This window comes from Vulpes vulpes, chromosome 10, assembly GCF_048418805.1.
Source record: "Vulpes vulpes isolate BD-2025 chromosome 10, VulVul3, whole genome shotgun sequence".
NCBI classification, from domain to species: Eukaryota; Metazoa; Chordata; class Mammalia; order Carnivora; family Canidae; genus Vulpes; species Vulpes vulpes.
The window spans coordinates 90,721,195-90,748,218 of NC_132789.1; the positions used below are offsets into that span (position 1 = coordinate 90,721,195).

At 40.2% G+C, this 27,024-nt stretch overlaps 1 protein-coding gene across 16 annotated transcripts in view; it reads left to right on the top strand.

The window, feature by feature from the left end:
• The first annotated feature begins 782 nt into the window (after window positions 1-782).
• The window catches only part of GUCY1A1 (guanylate cyclase 1 soluble subunit alpha 1), a 62,095-nt gene continuing 35,853 nt past the window's right edge, over window positions 783-27,024 (top strand). Inside the window, exons 1-4 of one of the 16 annotated variants that reach the window (XM_072724904.1) lie at window positions 4,084-4,164; window positions 5,882-5,960; window positions 6,373-6,447; window positions 25,420-25,633. The gene's annotated coding sequence lies outside the window, so the exon portion shown is untranslated. Of the gene's footprint in view, window positions 1,029-1,620; window positions 1,891-1,933; window positions 2,109-3,144; window positions 3,287-4,083; window positions 4,165-5,881; window positions 5,961-6,372; window positions 6,448-9,016; window positions 9,279-25,403; window positions 25,634-27,024 lie in introns of those variants that run through there. The other 15 variants (XM_072724900.1, XM_072724903.1, XM_026016623.2 and 12 more) reach the window with 15 other exon arrangements.

Sequence of the window (27,024 nt, forward strand, 5' to 3'; positions counted from 1 at the left end):
TCAGAACGTATCTCTTCTTCCTCTGAGCTTTCATATCATTGAATTTATTTAAAAAAAATAGTAGGAGATCCTCTTTCAATTGTGATGTCCACTGAAAGAAGGCCAGCCTCCTGGTAGGTTAGTCAACGCCTTCTTCATGGTCTCCCTGAGGACTGGGACATAGTATTTCACATTGCTCCACAGAACTGTTTCGAAGCTTGTGAGCTACAGGGGATTATAGACACAAAAGGGAAAGAGTACCTACATATGTGCTTACAAGTATTTCCCTAAACACTTGCCATCACAAGGTACAATTCAGTTGTGATATATATATATATCATATATATATATATGTCTTAATCATTGATAATGTCTTAATCAATGTCTTAATGTACCTTAAACAATGTACAAGGTACAATTCAGTTGTGATATATATATATATATATATATATATATATATATATATCAGAGGTGTAAAATGTAATATAGTTGTAAATATAGTACGTTGTAAAAATTAAGGTTTTCTGCTTCCTACAGAAACATAAGGAAGGCCCTTAGGTCATCTTAACACATTATGTTCCTATCATATCTGATTGTTTAAAAATATTGCTCGTGTGACTCTACTTACCTGGTTTTCCAGTGTTTCCTGTTCTTGATTCCTCCTCGAGGTCACTTGAGACAATCACACAAGGCTGACGTAGTCACCTACTGCAATTTGACTGCACAGTGCAACACTGGGTAAGTATTTTTATTTTTTATTCTATGTCTTAAGTTCTTTGAGCTCTGAGGACAAAAGCCCTCCTGATTAAGACATTATCATGGACTGGGAGTAGAGGAGAAGGTTTCAGAGAAGGTGGAACCAAAAAAAATGCATATGTATAGCTCTGAACTTTTGCCTGATAACTAAGGCCAAGTTCACTTAAACATACCTTTTTACATTTAAATGTATCCACCCCCCCCCCCACCCCCCACATCCTTTGCTTATTTGCACAATGTTTGTCAAGAGGAGAACGCAGTAGGCAAGACTGGGAGAAAATTCTGCATATGTGGTGAGTCTAACATGGGACCAAATTATATGCTGGGTTGGGGAGAAATACAAGAACTGCAGATAATCATGAATGCTTGGCTTGAGGTCCCGGGTTTGAAGAAGGGTCACAGAATAATCAGGATTAATTATGAATTCAAAATGAAATAGCCTAATGGTTTTTTTTTTTAAATCGAAAAACTGACTCAAAATCAGAATCAGAACTTATTTTTCTGTGCTAGAATACTCTCTCTCTCTCTTTCTCTCTCACACACACACACACACACACACAACCAATATAATTAAATGCATTGAACCAAGCAGAGTGGGGACTTTACTGGGAAGACAGTATAAGCTCTGCAACCGAAGAATTGCATTTGCAAAGCCTTAGATTGGTTTTAAACCTATAAACCAGGACAAAAAACCCGGCTGTGCGGTATTAACTTCTCAGCAGAAATGTTGGAGGGTTTAGCTACTGAAAACGACAGTTTTTCTGGACCAGTGCATAGCGGAGTTTTTTTTTTTTTTTTTTTTTAAGTGAGCCAAATTTTCCCTGAGTTCCCTCCCTTTTTTTTTTTTTTTTGGTTTCTCTTCCTTTGTCCCTGTCCCTTCGCCTCGGTCTCCGCACAGTAACTGCCGGGATGGCGACGGGGCGGCTGGGGAGCACCGGACTCCGTCCCCTGCCCTAGTCTGGGCGTAGTGGGTGGGACGCCAGCACTGAGCTGATTTTCCCAAGCAGGTTTCTTGCGGTTTTCCGACGCTTGGGCTGCGCCAAACCGGAGGCAAAGGGCCAAAGAGCAGAGCGGGAGCCGCCGCCACCTGCGGGGGGCCCGGGGGCGGGGAGCGCGGCAGCGTCGGCGGGAGCGGACCCGAGGGACCTCAGCATGGTGCGTTCTGGTCTCCACTTTCTTTCTCCGTCCTTCGGTGCAGGGCAGGGGAAGGGGCTCCAGGGCCTCGGGGGCCTCGGGGACGGAGCCGCAGAGGGGCCCGGGCCCCGGCTCCCGGGGCGAGCGAGCGGAGCGGGGAGCCCTGGGCACGTCGCGGCCCGGGCCGCCCGTGGAGCGCTGGACGCGAGCGAGCCCGGGGCGGTGCCGCGGCCCGACAGGTGCGCCCCCCCCCCCCCCGCGTCCCGGGCGCCCGCTCTCCCGCGTTCCCAGCGGGGGGGTCGGGGGCGCCCCCAGGTCCGGAAACGCCGCCGCGGGGTGCGGGAGGCCGGCGAGGGAGCGGACCCTGCGCGCCCCGAGGGGCCGCCCCTCTCCCCGGGCGCCCGGCCTGGGCTCGCCCTTCCCCTCGCCGGGGGGCTGCGGCGCTGCGGCTGCTCTGCCCCCGGGGCCCGGCCCGGTGCCCACGCCGCGGAGGGGCGGCGGAGCGCAGGGCACGGCGCCCCGGGCCGACTCAGGGCGCAGGGGAGCGCGGGGCCCGAGGGGGGCGCCGACGGGGGGCGCTGTTCTCCCACGGCCGGGCGCCGGGGCCTCGGGTGCACGCGGGGGTACGGGGGGGGGCACGCGGGGGGCGCTGCTCGCCCACAGCCCGGGACATCGGGGTGCACGGGGGGGCGCTGCTCTCCTACGGCCCGGGCACCGGGGCCTCGGGGTGCACGCGGGGGGTACGGGGGTGCACGGGGGGGCGCTGCTCTCCCACGGCCCGGGCGCCGGGGCCTCGGGGTGCACGCGGGGGGTACGGGGGAGCACGCGGGGGGGCGTTGCTTTCCCACGGCGGGGGCCTCGGGGTGCACGGGGGGGGACACGCGGGGGGGGGCGCTGCTCTCCCACGGCCCGGGCGCCGGGGCCTCGGGGTGCACGCGGGGGGTACGGGGGGGCACGCGGGGGGGCGCTGCTCTCCCACGGCCCGGGCGCCGGGGCCTCGGGGCGCACGCTGGGGGGGCGACACGCGGGGGGGGCGCTGCTCTCCCCGGCCGGGGCCTCGGGGCGCACAGGGGGGCCTCGGGGCGCACGGGTGGGCTCTGCTCTCCCACGGCCGGGGCCTCGGGGTGCAGGGGGTGGGGCGCTGCTCTCCCCGGCCGGGGCCTCGGGGCGCACGGGGGGGCGCTGCTCTCCCACGGCCGGGGCGCCGGGGCCTCGGGGTGCAGGGGGTGGGGCGCTGCTCTCCCACGGCCGGGGCGGCGGGGCGGCGGGGGCTCCAGGCCGCGCGGCGGCGTTGCGGCCGCTTCCCCCGCGGGCTGCTGCGCGGGGAGCCGCTCGGCTCGGAGGGCGCGCACAGCCGGGGCGGCGGCCGGGGGCAGCCGCTAACTTCCAGCGGGGCTGCTCGGCGCTGGGGCGAAGAGTAAGTGTGCGCGCGTGTGCGTGTGCGTGTGCGGGTGCGGGTGCGTGTGCGTGTGCGTGTGCGCGCCTGGTCTGATCTGGCCGCCGAATTTCTGCCCGGGATGCCGGGGCACCGGGGTCCGGGGGTCCGGGGAGACCGGGGCGTGCAGAGGGGCGGCCGGGATGCCGGGGGGGGGGGGGTTCGGGGGGACCGGGGGGGGGGGGATCGGGGGCCAGGGGAGACCGGGGGGGGGCCGGGGAGGCCGGGGAGGGTGTCTGGGTCCGGGGTCCCCCCGGTGGCCGCCGCGGCCTCGTGCCCCCGCGACCGCAGGCCGTGCGCGTGTGGCTGCTGCTCACGCTTCTTCCCCGAGGCTGCGTTTGCAGTCGGTGCAGTTTGCACGTTGAAGGAGGCCAGGCTGACGCTCTCCCTCAGCGGTAACCGGCCGGAGGCACCTGGTCATCGAAAACCCGTCTGAGTTTTAAATACAACAGGCCACACACCTGCGCATTTTCAGTATTTGCCGTGAGCGGTGAGCGGTGAGCGGTGAGCGGTGAGCGGCGCCCTGCGCCCGTGCCCGGTGCGCACCTGCCTGCGACCCGGTCTTGGGGCCTCGCTCACCCTCCGTGAGGGACACAGGGTTGAGGAGGCGCTTGGCGGTGCAGAGTTTTAGATCCCGGCCCCCAGGGTGGAGGAAATCTGTTGCTCTTCCTAAAACGGCTCTATTTTCTCCTCGGGAGTGGTCACTTCAGGTGTTAGGAAGAGTTAAAAATCAGTGACAGTAAAAATAGCACAACATGAAAATCTAAAATTCCAACGCAGGTTTGAAGTTGTGGAAAAGCTGAATGAGCTTTATTACTCTCCGCGTGAGACTGTCTGTGTTCTGCTCAGTTACTGGACAAGTGAGTGTAAATCTGCTGCAAGGGGCCATGAAGCCCCTGATGCTGTATTTGAACATTTGAGTCACTGCATTTTTAGGGCTGTGGGCCAGAGTCCTCAGCTATCCAAAGGGACGTTTGACCCGAAAGAAAAATAACCAGAGTTAAAATACTTAAGCTTTACTTTTTCTGGTCAAAACAATTTTTCTGGTCAAAACAATAGGCTTTACACCTAAAGCCTGCAGACTTAAAATAGTAGGCAAGATTCTAGAGTAACTCATGTTACAATAATTAAACATTTCCTATAAAAGAGGTCCGCTTGAATGATTTTAAATGTATCAGGAAACTTAGGTAGGTAAACTTTAGTTAGTAAAAATTGGTCGTGAATAGGTAGGTACATTCTGTTTCTTCTTGTACTGTGAGATCTCTTTCTGGCATGACACAGAAAATTTAAAAAAAAATTGTATTTTTCTCTACTTGAAACCTGATAGAAATATAAAGTACTTATACTTGTGGTGGTGTTTCAAAGTATATGGATATAAATAATCCCTTAAAGGCTCTCCTTTTAGATGTCCAGGTATAATATATCTAAGATAGTTTTCTGTCATTTAAAGAATGTAGAAGAAAAAAATTAAAAATTAAAAAAAAAGAAAGAAAGAAAGAATGTAGAAGATGTAAATGTATTTGACTTACATCTGGCAACACTGAAGGGGGAATAAAGTAGTAAACCTCATAAACTTTATTCCTTGTATCTCTCATAACTATGGTTTATAAAACAATCTTTTTTTAGGGCATTTCTTTTGAAAAACTTTTAAGATCACACTAAAAACTAAAGGAGTCATAACTAAAATTAAGTTATTTCTATTATGAATATGCCAATAAAATATTCTTGTGCCTAAATGTCAACTGTTTTTGTCTAGATATTTTTCAAACAAAAAGACTTAAATCTTCAGTTAATATCACTTTTTTAAAAATAAATTAAGCCTGGATAACCTTGAATTTTGTCAGGAACCGTATCAGGGAAATTAAATCCTGTATTTACATTTGTAGATTACATTTGCTAAGAATTAATAATAATCATAAGAGGGAGAATACAGATTTTCTAAATAATATTGATACCCCCCAAAATTTCTAGCTAAAAATCAAATTAGCCCTAAGAATTAATTTCTCCAGGTAAAGAGAAGTGGAAAGCTAAAGCAGTGTTTGAATAAACCAAAATGTATGTTACTGATGGGAACATTTTTTAGAGGAAATTAACCCGAATATTTTCTATTTGTCAAATTTGCCAGCAAGTTGCTTAGTTTTTCTTTGCTGCGATACATAACTTTTATGGCATTGATTTATATACCATTTAATTATAGGTATTCACTGAAGCTGCTTGTCTTACATACTACTAATTACTTTTCTGCAAATTTGTAGAAAGAGATACTATTCTTTGTAAAATATCAGTAATTACAGTTTTAATGTCTAGACCATCTGGATTTATTCAGTAAGGATTTACTAGGTGCCTATGCAATACTTTTGAGTATCTCTACCTTGACCCGATACAAGAAGCGCTTTTGACAATTTTTAGGTCTTTATACGAACAAATTTGGTTGTCCGTAGACTAGTGGACTTACTCGGGGTCAGGATATTTTGCCTGTCCTGAATCACATTTGCTTATTTTATTTCTCTCAAACAGTTTAGAAGTGTCTGACCTATTTCTTTCTTTTTTTCTCTCTCTCTCTCTCCTGGGTTCAAGACAACAGATTTTATCTTCCTATAGTCATGAGGGCTCTAGAGCATGAACAGAATTATTTGCAAGGAGTGAAGAGCTGTAGGTAAACTCCCTCCTCAGCCCAGAGTAAGAAAGAATGATTACCATTTAAAACTTATGGGCCCTTAACTTACGGGTCTCTGGGGCATGATACCCCTTGCCACAAAAATGTGATTTTCACTGCTTGTAGTGACTCATATCACACCCGAAATGCTTTCTGGCAATTAATGCTTGTTTTATAAAATGAACCCTCCCTTTCAGAAAATCAAAGGCAACTCAGTTTAATTAACTCACATACCATCTCCTCCTACTCACCACAGTAGGAATTAGCAGAAAGCCAACCAAAGACAATGGCTTTGGGAGTGAACACCCTGGGGAAAGGAAGTTGGGCAGAGCAAAAAAAACAAAAAAAACAAAAAAACAAAACAAAACAAAAAAACAAACCAAAACCTTCTTAATCTTGAATTATTTTCCAGGTCTGACCTATCTACATATGTCCTTTCTCTGTGTGGCAGGATAGTTGTCACTGGAATCACAGTGCCTGGCACATAGTAGGTGTCTTATAAGGTTAATTGTACTGTCTTTGTAATTATTGAATTATGGGTTTTTTTAATGCTTTGATGCTGTAAGTTGGTCTGTTCAAGAATACAATTTTTTAAAAAAATACTTGTTTTGTACTGATGCTTTATGGAATATTACGATCTGGATCACCCAGAGACACTGCTGTGCTCTTCTCCCATATGCCATTCAGAACTGCTTGTAAACTGTTATTTCTTTCACCGTTGTCCAATTTCCCTTTGTCTTTTAAAATTTACAACCTTCACTTGTGTTACCCTGTCCCTGTTACCAGTGTCCAGTTTTTGACCTCCTGGACATTCTACTTTCCTTGGGAATCTAAAATAATGGAGGTTTTTCATCAGCTGTCATTGTTCAGGGCTTCATTCAACATCTGTGGGTTTGGCGGTCACAGGACCCTAACCTGCTTGACCTCCCTTTGGGAATCTGCTGGTATTTACCCACTTGGGCCTTCTCATCCCTCAGGATTGCCCCAGCAGAACAAAACGCTGCGAATTTTATACTCTTTCTTTCCACAGCCTCTTATCCCTCTGCTAGTTCCACTCACTACCCAACATCCTTCTTTCTCATTATTGTTCATTGGCCACCCTCAATTTTCTCATTTTTTCCTCTCTTTACTTACCACACTCATCTTGAACAGCAATGTCAGCTCTGCTCTAGACTTTGGATCTCTTGCCATTAGACCTACCAGAATCAGATTCATTCTGAGCTCAGCTTAAGAGATGGTTAATAGCACTAGGAAGTTATTTTATCCTCTCTTGGATAATTCCATATCAAATTCTCCATAGCCCTTGTTCCAGATTTATCCAGGTTTTTCAGCCCGTCCATAGTATCTCTACTCTTTTCGTTCTTAGCAGATGACCTTACTTCCATATTCACAGAGAATATTAAGATCAGTTTAGGCAAACCATTTATCAAGATTCATCTGGAACTTAGGAGGCGTTTCTTTATTTGACCCATCCTGAGCATAAGTATTCTTTTCTTAGATTGAACGATATTATTTACCTCTGTAATATTCGTACCCTGATTATTACCTCTTGGGGTACTTATACAAAATGCTTTTATATATGATAACTCTGTGTTTCTATTGGTACTATCCAGTTCCTTCAACTCATCCTTAATTGGCATGCCTTGGAAGTCCCATTATCATGAGGGAATTTCTCTTTTGGATGCACTCCTGTTTTTCTCAAGGTGTGCTGCCTAGAGCATAGATGAGTGGACTGATGCCATTGGTTATCTCCTCTGGATACTGTATAGTAAATCATCCTAAAATCTAACCCGGCTTTCCCCCACCTTTTCTGTGCATCCACACTATACTGTTTAATCATGCATCCTTTTATCCATACTCTTCTGCAGGTACGCTTCTCCCCAGCTGTACATTTGACTGCTTAAGTTGGGGCTTTTAAAAATACTGCAGTTAAATTTAATCTTTACCTTTAGTTAGCCTAGTGTTCCAGAAGGTCAAGGTATTTTTGGATTCTGATTCCTTGATAAAGATTAGCCATTCTTCCCGATTTGGCAGCATTCATAAATTTGGTTAGGATACAATTAATATCTTTATCCAAGTAACTGTAAAATGCTGAACTGGAAAGACGTCTGGCATGATCCTAGACACCTTCCTCTTGCTTTACATGACTCTACGAATTACTAGTCCTCTTTATTGGGGATATCCAACCGGTTATAAATAACATCAAGTAACTCTCTTTCTTTGGAGTTTACATCCCCTTGTGTGGCCCAGGGGTATACTGTGACAGACTGCTCAGATTCCTTGCTAAAATGCATTTCCACTTTCTGCAGAATAGATACCAAGTTATTACTTTTAGATAATGATATGCTCCTTGACACCCTTCACTAGCTTATAGGTAACGCCTCACATTTTTGAATACTCACATACCATAGTTTTAAGAATCTCTTGGGAATCATGCCTGGAATGACTATCATCGCGCTCTTTGTTCTCTATCAACCCTTCTTTTCATTATAATATTTTTAAAGATGATTTTAACTATTCCCTTATTTCATCTACAATTGCTTCCAGTACTTTGTAATGCAGTTTCTTTATATGAATGGATTTAAACTCATTTAGAATACTTAACACCATTTTATACCTTGGGCCTTAAATTTGTTACTTTGAATTTGGTCTTACTTGTGGCAGTATGAATATTATTTTCTTGAGGAACGGATGTGAAACAAAACAAAAATAGAATGATTCTGCCTGACCAGTCCCGTGCCATCATCTGCATTTCATCACCTCCCCTGCAAGTTCCTATACCTGATATAAATGCCATTGTCTCCACTCTATCTCAAAGATAAACTAGAAGAATTAAAAGAACTTTTTTTTTAATTTGTAATTTTTGAAAGCTTCGACTTCTTTTATATTTTACGGCACTCTTCTCAGAGGCTCAACTTTTTGTACTTCTCCCAGTAAGCTTTATTACGGATTATGCTTGTCGCTGAGTGACATACAAGCAAAGTTTATGACACAGTCCCTGACTCGAGGGAATTTACAGTGTGCGTGTAGAGATAACAGAGCCCAGAAATAGTCTCAGCATTACACACATCAGCACTTAACAATGAGCTTAACATGAGTGGTGCCTTTCTAGTAAGAGCTGAAGAACCTAAAGGAGAGAGCTTTGCAGGATGGGCATCCTGAAGGCTCTCTGGGGAAGACCTGACTCTTCGTTGAGATTTTAAAAGAGGACTGATGTGGGACTTTGCAAGACCTGTAGGATTTAAATATAGAGAAGAGTGGGAAGAGTGTTCTGGGCAGAAGATAGGAAAGGCACAGAGCAGGAAGCAGCTGAGTGGGGTAAGCGTGGGGGATGCGTGTGTGGGTCCATGTGCTTGCATGCCCATGTGGAACTGGGCTGTGGAGGGAGAAGGAGTGACACCAGGTCTTCTCAAGCACAACCTTGAAGTATTCCTTTGTGGAAAATACTATGACCTCTCCCTCCATTTCTACATTTCTTTTCCCTTTGCTCAATTTTTGGGAGACCAATAACTCCTCAACCTTTAAATCTCAAACTAGACTCTACTTTTCAGAAACTTCTGGCCTTCCCAGTCTGCGTTGAGTGCTTTGTTATGATTCCATTCAATGCCCTGTGCTTCCCCGTCATATTCTTATATTACCCTATCATTGCTTGCTCAGTTGTCTGTTTTCAGCATTCATTACACTCCTGTTCGGTGGCAGGAGGTACCGTATCTGTCCAGTGCTCATTCCATTCACTGACACCTAATAGAAGTGTCCCATGGATCCCAAGCACTCAGTAAAAATGTGTGCTATGATACGGGCCTGCTTGGAGTGATGAGGCTATAATGGGGCATATTTATAAAAAGATTTAAGGTAAAGTGAGATTGGATTACAAAGGACTGGGATGCCAGGCTGAGTTTTGGCTTTATTAGGTAATGAAGAACCATCTTGATGTTTGAGTTTGGGGACAGGATACGGCACATGTGTGACTTTTAATTAGACCTTCGTAAATCAATTCAAACTATTCAAAACTTGATACGCATTTCTAAATTTAATGAGGGAGTGATTTGGCTCCTTACCATGGATCAGGTGCTTCCCTCTGTGAGCTTGAGAAGCCCCTGTAACTTTAATGCTGTGTGTTTTATTAGAGAAGTTTTGTTATTTTACTAGCCTAATTTTATATGTAGGATATTGAGGTTATTAGCTGCTAACTGTTCTCAAGTTTCATTTGCAATTTTGCAATTTCAGATACTCTCTATTATAAGTATTTAAATGTTCCATGGTTTATATAATTAAGTTAATAACACATGGGGCAAGTGATTTTAATGTTCCATTGATATCATATAAACTTTTATGTCATATATTTGTGAGCATACAGTTTAATCAAGATAGCACAAAGAGGGGATCCCTGGGTGGCTCTGCGGTTTAGCGCCTGCCTTTGGCCCAGGGCGTGACCCTGGAGACCCCGGGATCAAGTCCCACAACGGGGTCTCTGTATGGAGCCTGCTTCTCCCTCTGCCTGTGTCTCTGCCTCTCTCTCTCTCTCTCTCTCTCTCTCTCTCTCTGTCGCTCATGAATAAAATCTTAAAAAAAAAAAGAAGATAGCACAAAGAGTGGGGTATGTAGAGGATGACAACTGTAACATGGAAGAGGTTTGGATAAACACATTAACATTGTCAATACTTGATGTGTCAGTATTTAAAACAAGATATTTTTACAGTGGATTAGCATTCATTTGTAAATGTGATTAGCAACAGGCCCCTTTCCCAGGGAAGATTCTTCGGGTAAAATTCCTTTTTTTAAATGTTTTAAAATATTCACAGTCATTGATTGTTAAGTAACATTCCTGTTTGTCCATCTTTACCCCAAATAACAATTTAATACGCCATGCATCTATCTTTGGTTCTCTTCTGTAGGGACTGGCTTGAGTAATTCTTAAGCTCTTATTGTGTTGTCTTAAACTTAAAAAAAAAAGTCAGCAGTGGTATATAGGAGAGCTGTGGTATTTCTTGAGAGAATCTGTTCCATGGGTAGCTAGCCAATTAGCCTAAGTGAATTTGCTATCTTTCTTCATTTTTTCTTTCTTTGCCACCCTTTGAAGCTATATGAATTTATCCCGATTTAGACTTGCAACTCATCTGATGGCTTAGCCAAGGGCAAGAAGGTTATATATGAAAGGTATCATAGGCCATCTACCACAAAAGTTTATTTTTTCCCCCCACTGGTCCTATCCTGGGGATTGATGCAGTCCTTTGGATTTTATCTCTAGGGGGCCCTGGAATAACTGTTTAACTGAGAAGAGTAGGATAATCTTGTTCGCCCAGTAGCAAAAGTCACATTGATTATATTGACTTCTACCTTCAGGCAAGAGCATGGTTTCCTGGACTGCAGACTTTTAAAAGTTAAGAGAAAAAGAAAACTGAAAGACCTACTGTGGGGGCCATAAATGAGAAAGGTAGATACAAGTAGGGTACATTGGGTGACACTATGGTGCTCACACAGGAAGAAGAAGGTTAAACACAGTAAAGAAGGTCCTGAAAAAAAGTTGTTTCTTCATACTTTTGTTCCCTATCTTCACTGGGGGTGGTTAGAACATTTTCCTCACCAGCCTGTTGTGGCCTTGATGATCTAAATCAAACCAGGGTAACACTGGCTTAATTATTTTTATCTTCATATTGGAACTGTTTCAGTAGGTAGGGGAAATTGGTAGCTGTATGTTGTCATAGTCTATTTTACACGCCGTAAAATGGTGTTTGGCTTTGTTTCTTTACATTAACTGTCCTTGATAAATAATCACTGGTGATTGTATGAGTACAAGAATGTGCTGCATGCCATGTGCTAAAAACCAGTGTAAGTGGTGTAGAGATCATGCAGTGTTGGTCATTTCAAGCGGGTGTTCTGCTGGCCTTACTTTACTGTCTACCTCTGCAGTTCAAGGTCTTGATCATGCTCCTACTTGGATTCCTGTGTTGTGGACATATTGTCTTTACTCTAATGGATCACCAAGCTCTTTTTTTGTTTCATTGTCTTTTGCACGTATTTTTCTGCTCCTTGGAATACCTTTCTTGTTTTCTATGCCTTGTGATTTCTTACTTATTCGAGAAGATGCAGCTTAAAGTCTGTTTTTGAGGAAGCTTTTGCCAATGTACCATGTCAGGTTTGGATGCAGATTTCCTGTGTTCCCATCAGATGTGTAAGAAACCACACTTTAACTGAATTTTTGTGCTTCTAGTCTGTCCACACCCCATTACCTACATGAAGCATTCCCTAAGGGTCTAGCGCTGGTTAGTTTTCATTTCTTTTGGTTTTTAGGTTCCTGAATCCTCATCTCTTAGAAAGTGGTAATAGGTGATTAATAAATATCTCTAGGATGTATGAACAAATGAATGAATGAATGACTGGTTAGATGGATAAATTGAGGAATTCAGGTAGAAGAAAGAGGGAAGATTTTAAGGCAAGTTTAGGTAGAGTAATTATAAAGAAAGGTCCTGGAAAAAGCATGTTGTGACGGGGTCTAGGGCAGTATACAGACTCTGAAAAGGAAATACATAGTCTTGTCCAGTATCAGAGACAAGGATAAATTGGTGGACACAGAATTAGTGTGACATTAAGGTAAATGCTGTGGAAGAGCAAAGTGGCACTACCCAAATGATTTGTGAGATACAAACCTAAAGCATATTATTTATAGTACTACCCATGCATTTGGTAAAAGAACCCACAATCATTATGTAATTGTTTGAAATAAAAAGTGATATTTTTATCTTTCTTTTAAAGATTTTATTTATTTTAGAGAGAGGGGAAGAATGCAAGTGAGGGAAGGGGCAGAGGGATAGGGAGAGAGAGAATCTTAAGCAGGTTCTTCCTTGAGCGTGAGACCAACACAGGGATCCATCCCTGCAGATCATGACCTGAGTAGAAAGCAAGAGTCAGGAACTTAACCAACTGAGCCACCCAGGTGCCTCAAAAGTAATATTTTTTTTTAACATTTAACATATTCAGGTTGTTTTAGTAGAAATATATGAAAAATATTCGAGCCTTACTCTGATATGCAGTTGAAAAGGGAGGAGTGATTTAATAGTGTTTTCAGATAATGGTAAATTTTGTTGATACAAAAATTTCCAAATTTGAAACATGATCATAACTTAAAGGTTACTTGCAAAATGGGACATGAAACCGTTACAATCTATATTCAATGAATGGATGGATCCTTTATTAATGCATGATTTTGTAACATCATAGTCTTTAGAAAATACTGGTTCACTGAGCTTTGCCAGGTCTAACAAGCATTGACACACTTTTACAATTTATCATCACCATAAATCTCATCTGGAAAGATTTGTAAGTATTGGGAAGCTGTCGAGTTCACCACGGCAGATGTAGATGGTCCAGCTGTAGGCTGAGAAAGTCTTCCAGTCTCATCTTTTCAAGCCAAGAATACATCCTTAAATATATGAAAAATACAAATAAATTTTTCTTTAAATTGGAATAAATATTTTAGAATTTACTAAAATAGCAGCTTAGGTAAAAATTTACAATTTAGAAAACATACACTAATACTACTGCGAAATAAAACAGCCAAGTGTAGTTGCTTTTTGTATTTACATAGAGGTGTAAGAACAACTGGGGAATTTCAAAATTATGATTTATTGAACAATGATGGGGTTACAGAGATGACAGCAAGTAAAACCAATGATTTCTGGGAAAAGCTCAGAAGCTCTGAACTGAATTAATCCCTGAACATGCATATGTTTATACACAAATCTCCAACCTTAGGAAGTTCTATGCAAGCACAAATCCCATGAGCTGATAAAATGATGACATTGTTAGATGTCGTGTCTATACCTTTGAGAGACTGGGAATGGAAAGGGCACACAGTAGCTCAGTAGTGTCATGAAAATTGTGGAGTTACATATCCTTTAAAGGGCCCCGGGGCATCCCCCAGAAATTGCAGATGACGCTTTGAGTATTACTGCTTTTAGTTCAACCAAGCCATGAGCGATGTAGCATACAGGTGCTAGAATGACTTTATATCTGATTTCAGAAACTAGGAGTCAGCATTTATTAAGCACATATTATATTCCAAGCATTGTTAAAACAATTAAAATTAAAGCTTTCTTGAGCCCCTTGAGAAATGTTCTAGTCTATCACTTAATGTATAAATGAGGAAATGGAGTCAAGACCATTAAAGTTCTTTGCCTTAGAGTCATATCTTCATTTAGTGGTGGACCCAGTGTTCGTAGCTAGGCAACATCCATCCTCTTAAATACTATGTCTTAGCACCTTTCCTGGCCATATAAAAGTTTTTCTTGTGGTTTGCCAGTGATTTTGCATACATCGATATCATACTTGCTTACACATTAGTCAGCTTAAACTCAGGGGTTAGGTTTCAAAGACCTGTGAACTTCCAAATAAAATGCATGAAACAGGAGATAATTAATGTCTTTGGAAGAATTATGATAGAAATTCAGTTAAATTAAAACAAAATATCTTTAAATTTTCCACCAATCTAAAGTTGTTATGATTGTTATGGGTAGGCACCTCTTTTCTTCATATGTACTAACTCTTGAAGAATATTTTGTTGGATATATAATTTAAGGGAAACATTTATTTGTTTCTTCGGTCCTTAATTTTTTTTTTTAATTTCATTATTTGCTAGTTTCCATGACTCCCTGGCTATTCTTTTTCTTTTTATCTTTGAATTCCAGAAATTTGATAACAAAATGCTTAGGTGTGATTTTCTTTGGGTTTATCATACATGAGGATTTGCTGAACTTCATGGATCTGTGAGTTAATGCTACTGTCCAATATGGACTATTCCCGGACATTTCAAATATTTCTTCTTCTTGTATCCTCTCTCTCTTATTTTTCTTTCTGGGACTCTAAGTACATGTATGTTAGACCTTTCGATCTTGTTCTATAGATTTCAGGTGCCCTTCTACATCTTTGCTGTTTATTCTCTTTGTGATTCTCTTGGGGTTATTTCTATTAACCTGACTTGAAGTTCATCGATCCTTTCCTCTGATGTTAGGTCAACTAAATGGAATTCTTTATTGGTGGCATTGTATTTTTCATTTTTAGGATTTCCAATTGTTGCATTTTCTTTGCTTTCCATTTCTCAATGGATACTCTCTGTTTACACATCCACACATACATATTAAGCTGCAAGTGTGGAAGACTGAGTCAATATAAATTGTGAGGCATCTCTGGATTCTAATCTATCTTGCAGCAGTTAAAAGTTTGATAAAGATTTACCCAGTTTTCTTAATACCTACCTCGGGGAGACTCTAACCTTCCACCACTTCATCTGGGATGAAAAGAGCCATGACTCTCATCTCTCCTAAGGTCTGTTTTCTTTTTTTTTTTTCTTTTGGAATCTATTTCATTTAAGTTTCTTTGAGTTATCCACTGAGTTTTGTTTTGTTTTTAAGAACAACTTAGACAGTGTGCAACTTATGTACAATAAATCTCACATTTATAAAATACACAGCTGGATATGATTTGACAGATGTATATAACTGTGAAACCACCACCATAATCAACGTAAAAAAAGATTCCCATCACCCCTTAAAAGTTTTCTTGTGTCTTTTGCTGATCAATTCCTCCCTCTTCCTTTGTCCCCCAGACAATCATGATCTGCTTTTTTCTCTACTTACAGATTTGTTTGCAATATCTAGATTTTATGTGGAAGTAATGTAATCCTGTATGTGGAGCCTCATTCACACGGTTTGAGATTTATCTTCCTTGTTGCATGTATCAGCTGAGTGATAGTCCTTTACCTGTGTGACTATGCAACATCTTTTTTTATTTGTTCACATGATCAGAGACATTTGAATTGTTTCCAGGTGTTGACTATTATGAAAAAAACCCTGCTGTGAACATTTGCATTCAAGTCTTTATTTGAATACATGTTTACCTTTCTTTTTGGGTAAATACTTAGAATTGGAATCACTGGGTGGTATGAAAAGGCATGTTTAACATTTTAAGAAATGACCAAACTGTTTTACAAAGTGCTTGTTCCTTTCTGGATTCCCACCAGCTGCATATAAAAAATTCCAGTTATCCCACATCATTGCTAAGTCTTGGCGCTGTCAAATCTTAGACTTTCCAGTGGGTTTTTGCCTCATAATTAATATTATTGACTATAGGAAGAGCTATTAATGGAGTATTTATATATCTTTTTTAGTGAAGCATCTGTTCAGATCTCTTGCCCATTTTTTTAATTAAATTGTTTGCTTTCTTATTTAGCAGTAAAACATCATATATTCTGGATTTAATTACTTTTGCTGATATATGTGTGGCAAATGTTTTCTCCCAGTGTGTGACTTATCTTTCTGTTTATTTAATGGCATCTTTTGAAGAGTAAAAGATTTGGAATTTTAATGAAGTCTAATTTGTCATTTTCTTTGATGTTTCATGATTTGTTTTTTCTATTTAAACATCTTTGCTTCATACAAGATCATAAGGATTTTCTCCTGTTTTCTTCTACAAGTATTATCATTTTAACATCTACATTTATGGCTGTGATCCATATAGAATTAACTTTTGTATATAGTGTGAGATATGGATCAATGTTCATTTTTTTCCATATGCATATCCAGTGGTTCCAACATCATATATTGAAAAAACTTTTTTTTTTTTCTCACTGAATTACCTTGATAATGTTGTTTGTATAATTGAACACACAACTCTGGATCTGTTTTGGGACTCGCTAGTCCACTGATCCCTGTGTTACTCCTTCCAGACCAATATCAAACTCTTTCGATTACTTTATCTTTACAATAATTTTTAAAATAAGGTGTATAAATCTTTCGGTGTTGTTTTTCCTCTTTAGTATTGATATTCTCTCTTCCCCTAAATCTTAGTATCATTTTATCAATATCTACTAACGTGACAGCTGGAATTTTAATTAGAATTGCTTTGAATCTATAGATTATTTAGGAAAAAATTGGTACATTAACAATATTAAGCATGATATACCTCTGCATTTCTTTGGCCTTTCTTATTTTATCTTACCAGCGTTTGTAGTTTTCAGTACAGAGGTCTTACAAACCCTTGGTTAGATTTGTTCCTAAGTATTTCATATTTATTGATTTTATTATATATGGATTTTTAAAAATATTATTTCCCAGGAGTTTACTATTAGTACAGAAATTACAATAGATTTTTGTAGATTGGCATACATACATACGTCCATGGTTGTATCTGCAACCTTGCTTAATTCACTTCTAGTTGTTACTGGCACCATTCATTTTATTGTGCTTCACAGATACTGTGGTTTTACAAATTGAAAGTTTGTCACAACTCTGAATCCAGCAAGTCTCCCAGGGTCATTTTTCCAACAGCATTTGCTCACTCCGTGTCTCGGTGTCACATTTTGGTAATGATCACCATATTTCAAGTTTTTCATTATTAAATTTGTTATGGTGATCTGTGATTAGTGATTTTTAAGTCACTGAAAGCTCAGATGATTGTTAGCATTTTTTAGCAAAAAGTACTTTTCAGGGACACCTTTGATTTCGACTCAGGCTATGACCCTCATGGTGGTGGGATGGGGCGCTGGACCTGGCTCTGCACTCAGCAGGGAGTCGGTTCGGGATTCTCTCTCCCCCTCTCCTTCTGCCCCTTCTCATCCTTGCCCTCCCCCTTCCTTTAAAATAAATAAATAAATCTTTTTTAAAAATAGGGCAGCCCCGGTGGCGCCGTTTAGCGCTGCCTGCAGCCCAGGGCGTGATCCTGGAGACCCTGGATCAAGTCCCGCGTCAGGCTCCCTGCATGGAGCCTGCTTCTCCCTCTGCCTGTGTCTCTGCCTCTCTCTCTCTCTCTCTGCATACCTATGAATAAGTAAAATCTTTAAAAAAAAATTTAAAAAAAAGAAAAAGAAAGTACTTTTCATTAAGGTATGTACATATTTTTGGACATAATGCTATCGTATACTTAATAGATTATAGTAATGGTGTAAACATAACTTTTATGTGCACTGGGAAGCCAAAAAATTCACTTGACTCACTTTGTTGCAATTTTGCTTTACTGCCATTGTCTGGAACTAGACTTGCAATATGCTTATTTGGTAGATCCCTTGGGAATTTCTACATGAACAATTATGTATACATACAACACATAGGCATGGTCTCATTTCTTATTCTAACATGTGTTTTTATTTCTCTTTCTTATCGCAATGACTAGGATAACTTCAGTACCATTGATTAGATGTGTTGAGGAGAGGCATCTTTGCTTTGTTTCTGACCATAGTAGGAAGTGTTAAGTCTTTAATTTTGGGTGTGACTTGAACTGTGTTTTTTTTTATAAACACCCCCCTGATAGGTTTTTTTTTAAACTTGATTATGTAGTTTGTTTAGCTAGTTCTCATTATTGGGGCTGGAGTAGGAGTCTCTTGTGATTTTCTACCACCTAATTAGAAGTGAAGACTCTGTACTTCTACTTTAAGCTAACTTGATATAGATGTGGCTAAGCATTTCTATTTACAGAAAACTACCACTGTAAATAAAGAAAGAACAAGAGATTTCTCATTCTCAAAATCCTTTTTTCAAACTTGCTGTTTCTCAATGTAATCTGTAATCAATCACATTGTAGTATTTTCTCACCATAGTTCCTTATTTTTCACTTTTACTCTACTATTCTTATTGAAATTTGTCTCATTAAAGTTATGCATTTTTTAAAAGATTTTATTTATTTATTCATGAGAGACACACAGAGAGACACACACATAGGCAGAAGGAAAAGCAGGCTCCCCTACAGGGAGCCTGATGTGGAACTCTATCCCAGGACTCCAAGATCACGACCTGAGCTGAAGGCAGACACTCAACCACTGAGCCACCCAGGTGCTCCAATAAATGTCTTTTTAATCTAAAAGTCAGATGATATTTTCTCAGCCCTCCTCCTATGGACTGAGTTGTGACCCCACCAAATTTCACATGTTGAAGCTCTAAACATCCCCAACATATTCGGAGGTGAGGGCCCTTGGGATATAATTGGGTATAGATGAGGTCATAAAGGTGAGACCCTCATGATGCTATTAGTGCCCTTAAAAGAAGAGACAGCAGAGAACTTCCTCTGTCTCTCTCTCTTTACACCATGTTAGGATATGGTGAGAAAGTAGCCATCTAGAAACCAGGAAGAGAGCTTTTACCAAACCCAACCATGCTGGCACCTGCTCTTGGACTTTCAGCTTCTACAACTGTGAAAAAAAATGAATGTTTATAGTCTAAGCTACCCAGTTTATGGTATTTTGTTATGTCAGATTGAGCTGACTAATAGACCCCGTTACCCTCTACAGACTTGTAAAATACACTTCTTTTTGAACATGTGTCCTCTTCTGTTTCCATTCTCATTATAGTTTTCTGATTGCTGCTTCTCCATTTGAGTCATTAAAAACTCTTCTCTAACCCTTAAATATGAATATTCCCCCAGAGTAATGATTTTGGCTATTTTCTCTCTTCACTTGCGGCCCTTTGCCATGAAACAGTTTGAATTAAAGTCAATTTTCAGAGCTTCCTCAGTGTGGAGGACCACACACTCATGTCTCTTATCCTTAATTAAAAATTCCAATTTTCAAGTACATCTCTACCTAGACTCTTGGCTAACAGTTCAAGATCCATGTGTATAAAATTAAATTCAACATCCCTTCTCTCAAGCTGACTTCTGTTACCTCTTTCTATTAATGGCACCATTATCTTTCCAGACAAAAAACCTCAATGTCATCTTGTTCCTCAGATCTAGTCATTTGCCATGTGATGCCAACTTTAATTTTATAATATCTCTAGTACCCATGCTTTCCTGCCCCTTCCCACAACTTCCTTCAGTCCTCATGTTCACTAACTGCTCCCTTCTCTGGCAGGAGTTTTTGCTAATGACTTTATGGCCAAACCCTAGTCATTTTCAAATGCAAGCTCCCAATTCCATGCATTCCAAGAAGTTTTCCCTGATTATCTTTGTGCTGCCACTGCCTAAAAGCAATGTTTCTTATAAACATCATTAATTTTCTATCTCTACCTGTTCTCCACTTTCTATTAGCCATTTAAGAAAAAATATATCACCCATACTAGACTTTGAAGAAAATTAAAGAAAATTTTATTTTTTTCAGAAACTTAGTATTGATTGAATTATGTTGATTTATTAATACTTCGTTATAAAACTTGTTTTCAAGAAACAATAAATTTTATAGGCCTCATTTTACTTCTATTTTATACTTTTTTTGCCTGAGTTTTGTCTTTTATGTTATTTATAAGAATGGCCCTGTATTAGTATGTTTTATTGACATTAGTTCGTATTTATTGAATACCAAATAATATATGATGTTTTGTACTCAGTGCTTCTGATAAAGCAATGAACTACAGGAAACATGTATATTTTTTCGTTTAGCTAATTTAACAGAGAAGTAGAAAAGAGCATAGGTAATTACCTAAGCATTATTGGGTTCTTTCTCGCAATTCAGTAAACTTCATAAATTTCCATCTATAACAAGATTTCTCCCTTTCAAAAAAGGTAAACAATAAATAAAAAAAGAAAAGTAATAAAAATAAATCAGATGGTAAATACAGAATAATAAAATAGAAAAGGCAAACATATAGGAAAACTTTTTGAAACATTTTTCTTCTCAAGTTGTATGCCATTTATATATATATAATATATATAATATACATATAACATATGTATATATGTATTTGTGTCTATGCATGCACAGGATCCAGTGAAAGTAAAAAGAAAAAAATGAGTGAATTTGATAATAAAGATTTAAGCTATCTAACTCCTTCCATGTTTATAAAGATGACTTCCAGTCAGTTACTCTGTCATTTAATTACACCATAAAATAATTCATTGGAAGTCCAAAGTTGAATATAATATATTGTGATCTACATTGGCTGGTTAGATTAAGTCTGGAAAGATACCGACTTTTTTTTTTTTAAGATTTTATTTATTTATTTGTTTTAGAGAGCAAGAAAGCAGTGGGGGGAGGAGAGAGCCTCAAGCAGGCTCTGTGCTGAGTGAGGAGCTGACGTGGGGCTCGATATCACAACCCGAGATCAGGACCTGAGCTGAAAATAAAAGTCGGATGCTCAACCCACTGAGCCACCCAGGTGCCCCCATACCTACTTTCAATTAAGTGGCAAAGATTGGATCATAAGTAAGGTTATTCAGAAAATAATTTTAGAGAATTGAAAAAGGACTTAAGATAGCTTCCTGACAAAGTTCAAATGGTGATAAGAAAATCATGAAAAAGAGTCTGGGGAAATATTGTAGAAACTAATACAGCCAAAGCAATCTTATGATATGTATTAATATTAATCAATAGATATTATTAATAATAATATGATGTATAGATGAAATGCAAACTCCTGATTGGACTGAGCTGAAGTATTTTTAACTCTCAAATTATTAAGGGTGGAATTTGAATTAAAATTACTGTTACAAATAAATTTAAAATATTGAAAACTAATACTACTAAGTGTTAAATTTTTCTCAAAGCAGTCCTTGCAATTCCTGGGGATTCACAAAAGGGGAGCTTTTCTGCATTTCACTTGAAGGGGCGATAAAAGTAGAGTTGATACTTGAACAATGTGGGGGCTCGGGACACTGACCCCTGCACAGTTGAAAATCCACATGATTTTTGACCTTAAACTTAGGTACTCGTAGCCTACTGTTGACTGGAAGCCTTACCAATAGCATCAAGCCAATTAACATATATTCTGTGCGGCATATGTATTATATAGCGCATTTTTACAATAGCATAAGTTACAAAAAGAAAATGTTATTAAGGAAATCATAAGGAAAATATATGGACAGTACTGTACTGTATTTATTGGGGTGGGGGGGAAATCAGTGTGTGAGTGGACCAGTGCAGTTCAAATTCATGTTTATCAAAGGTCAGCTGGATAGTGGAGTAAATTCTGGGCTTGTAGTCCATCTGCCTGAGTTCCCAACTGACCTCTACACCTCAATAACTTTGAGGTTTGGGCCAAGTCATTGAGATCTGACCTCTGTTCTGTCATCTGTAAGCAGGAAGGGCTACAATACATGGTCTCTAGCATCTTTTCTAGTTCTAAGCCTCTATTATGTAAATGCCATCTTTATGTTCACTTTCATGTAAGAGATACTGAAATGGAGAAGAAAAATTGCCTGGAGTTTAGTACGATCAGGAAAGTTTCTTTTAACTTTTCCCATTTTGAATCAATTAGATGTAAAAAGGCATTAAAATAATATGGTTGTGGTTTGGGATTTAATGGGAACGAACTCAGCCTTTCTCAACATGTAGCTTTGTGCGTATCCAAATATATACCTGCAAAGGACGTGTTCAGAAGCCAAAATTTACTTCTGGTAATGATTTCTTTTAATTTAATCATTATGTAAAAGTTCAGAAGGAATGGAATTTGTGCTGGACTCTGCTGCGTTTCTTTTGCTGGCCCGGTTCCAGCATGACCATCGGGGATCTGGATCCCACTGTTGGTGACAAAAGGTCATTTTCTGTCTCACGAGCCAGAAAAGCTCTGCTGTTGAACTGAAAACTCAAGAAGGCCCCTGACTGCCCATCATATCCCCAGGAACTTCCAGAGAAACATCATTCCTAGAGTGTCCAGGGTGGGATCTCAGGGTGAATTGTAGAAGAGGAAGGTCTTTTTCAAAATACAACCTTCACTTGCCTTCCCCAGGTGTGTTACCCACCTAGCACCTCCATGTGTTCAACATACCAAAAGCTTGCCAAAACCCCTTTGGTTAGGATTTTTAATGGAGGCTTCATTAAGTAGGCGTGATTGATGAAATCATTGACCATTAGTGATTTCTTTAAAAGATTTTATTTATTTATTCATGGGAGACACTGAGAGAGAGGCAGAAACATAGGCAGAGGGAGAAGCAGGCTCTCTGTGGGAAACCTGATGCGAACCTAGATCACGACCTGAGCTGAAGGTAGACACTCAACCACTGAGCCACCCAGGTGCCCCAGAGTGGCCTCAACTTTGATGGGAAGGAAGGGGTGATCTGACTGGAACAAAACTCACCCAGTGGTAGAGGAAAATAGAATTATCTGGGCTTTAATGTGTCATATTTGAAACAAGATTCTGGAAGAAGACACAATAGTGACCTTCATGAGTCTTCTAACCCAGCCCTTGAAACTTTTCTCAAGATGTTGAGAAAATGGGCTCCGAACTTTAAAGCCATGAAAACTTAAGACTTGTAAATACTTTCTGTCAACAAAGAGAAAAAAAAGAGAACAGAAACAAATATACCAAGAGTAGAGGTGCAGGCAGTGAAGGAAATGCCTAGACTGGGCCAGGAGTGGGAAGGTCAGATAAAGCTAAACTACCCCTCAGGAAAACAGTGGACTCTCAGGAACCCTCCCCAGTCCGCTTTCTTCAGAGAAAGAGAATGTGCATGAGTGGGTCGGGGCAGGGTGAACAGAGAAAACTTTAAGCAGGCTCCATGCCACTCGGAGCCTGATGGGGGTTCAGTCTCATAATCCTGAGATCATGACCTGAGCTGAAATCAAGAGTCAGATGCTCAACTGACTGAGCCACCCAGGTGCCCCTCTTAGGACCTTTTAAAACAGGGGTTGACAAACGGTGGTGAAATCCAACCTGATGCCTGTTCTTGTTCTGCCCTAGAGCTAAGAATGGTCTTTATCTTAATAAATGGTTGACTAAATCCAAAGAAGAAAACTTCACAATACATGTACACTCTATGAGATTCAAATTTCAGTGTCCATAAATAAAGTTTCATTGGAACACAGCCATACTGTGACAGAATAAGAAATATATATTTGGCTTCTGCCTGTTGTTTCCTGGCACACAACTGCTAAAACCTAAGGAATCTCCAAAGTGATAAGGCTCCTGGGTAGCTTTGGGATGGGGCCTGGTTGCCAGGGGAACCAACCACATGAGGAGAGGATTAGAATTCTGTGTCCCAGCCTGACCTCTAGAGAGAGGAGAGAGTTTGAAGGTTGAGTTAGTTAATCACTAATGGTCGGGAGGCCTGGGTGGCTCAGTGGTTGAGTGTCTGCTTTCAGCTCAGGTTGTGATCCAGGGGTCCTGGCTTCTCCCTCTGTCTATTCCTCTGCCTCTCTCTGTGTCTCTCATGAATAAATAAATAAAATCTTAAAATAAAATTAAAAGATGAGACCACTTTGATATCTCCTCATTATTAAAATGTTAATTCAAGTTCTCCACAGGTGTGACAATCTAAACCAGAATCCATATTACTCTTCTTAGAAACCATGGTATCTCCTATTTTAATAAGACTCTGGCTGACTTCACTTGATTTCACAAATACCCTAAAATTAACATCCTACCCATATCTTAAACCTTTCTACAAAATAAGTACACATTGAGAAGGTAAGCACATAAAAGAGTTAGCCCTGAATCAATATTGAGATAGTTTATGAAAGCAATGATTGGAGGCAAGATTGTTTGTATAACAATACTAATCATTTGTCAACCCAGCATTCTAGGAAAAGAAAATCAAATACCACAGAATTTCTATGTCAGTTTGGTCATTACAGGTTTATTTTGTTTAAAACGTTTTCCGCATTGGGAATAATGTGGGTTTGTAGAATATAGTATGTACTTCAGCGATGTAAGATTTGCTTGATTTATATCACAGGTTTGGTTTCATGAGTGGAAAAACGGGTTTAAAATCTAGCACAAAAAAAAATCTAGCACAGTCCAATTTTTATTCTAATATTCTATTAAAGAAATTTGGCATGCAACTTATTAGCTAGTGAAATTATATAAAATAAAACCATATTAGAATATTACTCTTCTGGGCCATGCTGTAAACTCTATTATTTTGTAATTCAATAAAATAAACACTAATTTTTGACATAGATACTATTTTCTTGGTATGCATTAATGTTCTTCAAGTAGAGAATGTTTTCCAAATTTGGAGAGTTACCAAGCACTGTAAACTCTATTATTTTGTAATTCAATAAAATAAACACTAATTATTGACATAGATACTATTTTCTTGGTATGCATTAATGTTCTTCAGGTAGAGAATGTTTTCCAAATTTGGAGAGTATACCAATCTTTAGGTATAAAAATTGAGAATTACAAGTTCCCTTAAACTGGTTTTGAGCGCTAATAGGAAAGGTGTCAGAGGTATAAAATGTTAGTGGATCTTTCGGAGGAAATGGAATAAATTTGTCAATCTTTGATTTTGTGACTTCACTGAGCATGATTCCCTCGCACAATACCTTTGCATAGATTTTTCTCTAATCCTTCATATATCCCTGTTCCATCACCATTTTACCATTTCACAGTTGAGATAACAGGAACTCGGTGACATTAACAAACTTGTGTAGCATTGTGCTCCTGCCAAGTAGGAATTGTGATAGTCAACATTAATCATTACATGTTGGCCGCCAGGTACTTTTGTAAGTGCTTTGCATTTGTCAGTTTGTTTACTTTCATAAATTTGTTTACTTTCACAACACATTTATGAGATAGTTGCTGTCAGCATCCCTATTTTCCAGATGGAGAAAGTGTCGGCGAAGTTCAGAACTTAAGGTCACAGAACTGGTCCATGGTAGAGGCAAGAAGCAGACACAGACCACCTGGTCCTAGAGCCTGAACTCAGTCGCTTCTACACTCAGTCTACCACTTTAGGGCACAACTGTGCATGGCACTGACATCTGTGTGAACTCACCTCTCCAATCATGAAGTCTCTCTCATGATCATCATCTTCAGGTATATGGATATTAATATGTAATCTCAGACACTTAAAAAAAGTCATCATTGCACAAGAGACAAGAGGGGAAGTAAGTGTGTATGTGTATGTGTATGTGTATGTATGCATGTATGTGAAATCAAAGATGTGTTTCCAGGTCTTCCTGACTGGCCAAAACTGAAAAAAAAAGAGAGAGAAAATGGAGAAGTCTAGATGTTGGATGGTCAGTAATTTTATTGTGCCACTTAAATTAAATTTGTCAATCAGCCCAATTGTTTAATCATCATGGACCTGTTTTCATTTTAAAAGTTTCATCAGGCTATACTACCTGTATCATATCATAATGGAATCTGTAGACTCTTCAAGAATGTGAACTTATTGAGTGTTTTTTTCTAGGTAATTAAGTTAGCTTTTCATCTTCCTTGCAAAGTTAAATCAAACATTGTTGAGCATACAGGCATTTCTAGAATAATACGATATATGTGTTCCTGAAAAACCTCATATGCTGCAAAACTGCACTAAAAATAAAAGGGCTTGTGGGAAGAAAATGTGTTAGAGCGAAACCAGTAAACCCTATGAGCGCCAACAAAAGCAACAACAATCATAAAAATTATACAAATTTAGGTAAAAAGACTGATTGCATTCTAAGGAATACTGCAATTAATGATAGGCCTGATATTAGGGGGAAAGCTGAATAAATTATAAGAAAGTGCTGAGCCTGCTGAGTTATGGAGACAAGGGGAAAAATAGAGGAAAGGTCTAATAAGTACTTCCAAGATGAGACAGTGGTCAGACTGAGGTAGGAGGAAGACCACGAGGTGGTTGGAAATCCAGCATGGCTGCTACTTTATACAGACATTATGCCCTCTTTAGGACCGCGTATGAGCCAGTTCACATCACAGAAATACACAGTATTTATATGAAAATTGATAGAAACAAAAAGAATTTTTATGATGTAAAAGGGAACTCCATTTCTCATTTAGATTCTTCCATAATAATTGTTATATTTTCAGTAAATATATTTTTAAATGACTAAGTCTCTAAGGAACTATTTTAGTCATAGAACAATGATGGGAATTACAGAAATAGCTGCAGGAAGTTGTTTTATGTATTTCAGGGACAAAAATATTGAAATATTTATCTGATTTCCACATGACCTACATGACCTACCGTAAGTGGTAATGGTATTTAACTTGAAGACATACTAAGTGCATGTATTCAAATTTCAGTGCTAATCACACTAGAAAGTCCTGAACATGGAGATTTAGGATTTATCCTCCCAAAGGTTTTGCTCTTTAGGTATAAAACATTTGGATGTAAACATTTGGATATAAAAATTGAGAATCACATAATGCTAATTGTTAGAGTTAAAATCTCCCTACTATAGACTATACTAAACTCTGGTGTTACT